This window comes from Grammomys surdaster, unplaced genomic scaffold, assembly GCF_004785775.1.
Source record: "Grammomys surdaster isolate TR1022 unplaced genomic scaffold, NIH_TR_1.0 134, whole genome shotgun sequence".
Lineage (NCBI taxonomy): Eukaryota > Metazoa > Chordata > Mammalia > Rodentia > Muridae > Grammomys > Grammomys surdaster.
The window spans coordinates 7112544-7113876 of NW_021604592.1; the positions used below are offsets into that span (position 1 = coordinate 7112544).

Consider the following 1333-nt stretch of genomic DNA (forward strand, 5'->3'; position numbering starts at 1 on the left):
AGAGAGACAGAGAGAGAGAGAGAGAGAGAGAGAGAGAGAGAGGGCACGTGCACGAATGTGCACACACGTACTCATGGTGTGGCAGTGATAGTTTAGAGAGAAAATGTAACCTGTGAAGAAAGCCTAGAGATGGAAGGAGAAAGGGACCATTTAAATTTGCTTATAAGACTAAACGAGAGTGGTATAGTTAATGAAATCTCTAACTGTACTGTGTGAGAGGCTACACTTGAATAGCAAGATCCCCTTTTCTGCTTTTCCTTGCCAGTACATCTCATTTACATTTAGTTTTGTTGCAGATAACATTGCTTCACTCTTCAGCAGAGTATGTTGTGAGACAAATAGTCTTCAAAACTAACCAGGAAAACACAAACATTCAAACCCTCCATAGGCTTCCATCATACAAATAAAAATAGCTATTTAAGCCAAAAGGAAGAAAGGGGGAAAAGAAAGGAAGAGTGGAAGGATGAGGTACCCAGGACTCTTCTTTCATGCTTTGCCAAAACTATGAGGATCCAAAGAAAAACTGTAGAGAGGATTCTGCCTCCAAGATGGGATGGTGTAGCAGAAAGAGCTTTTTTCCTAACTGCAGTGGAGCAGAGACAAGCACATTCTAACACAGAAGAGAAAATAGAATTAGCTATAGGTTTTTCTATCGCATTGTAGCTTAAATGGACTTTTTTGAGTCAGCTGAGAATTAAGTCGCCATTTGTAATACTGCTTCACTGGGCACAGGTATTTTTACTTCCAGTAACTGACAATAACTGCAGTCACTCAACAATTATTGGCTGCCATTATAGCTTATGCATTAGATTCTGCAAAATCGGTATAATCTAGGGGACACTAATACTGTAATAAATTACAATTTCCACTTATGTAATAAACTGAAGCATCATAGAAATATTTCATGCAATGGGAGCAAAGAAGAAAGAAAATGAGTGACTGAAACAGTCAGATTTCAAAGAACACACACACACCTAACTATGTGGGGAGACTCTCACAATAGACTACAAGGAGTGAATGAGCCTAGCTTAATGTCAGTCTGGAGTAAAAATGGGTTCAAGTTGAACTTGGAAAGAATGGCCAGGTTCAGAATATGGATACATTTGTCAGCCATGTGAAGGGCTATATATGAAATATCCATGCATTGCAATCTAATCCCCATTATGAGAGTATTGAGTCAAGATTTTTGAGAGGGTATTGAGTAACAAGGATTGAGTTCTCATGCATGGAATTAGGGTTCTTTTTTAAATTCTAAAGATAAGAGGAGAGAGGGAGGGAGAAAAGAGGAGGGGAAGGTAGCTGGAAAGGGAAAGAAAAGGGAGGGAGGGAGGGA

The 1333-nt window shown here is 39.4% G+C and overlaps 1 protein-coding gene across 4 annotated transcripts in view; it reads right to left on the bottom strand.

The window, feature by feature from the left end:
* Grm8 (glutamate metabotropic receptor 8) overlaps positions 1-1333 on the bottom strand; it is a 795023-nt gene that overhangs the window by 421278 nt on the left and 372412 nt on the right. The gene's annotated exons all lie outside the window — the stretch shown is intronic.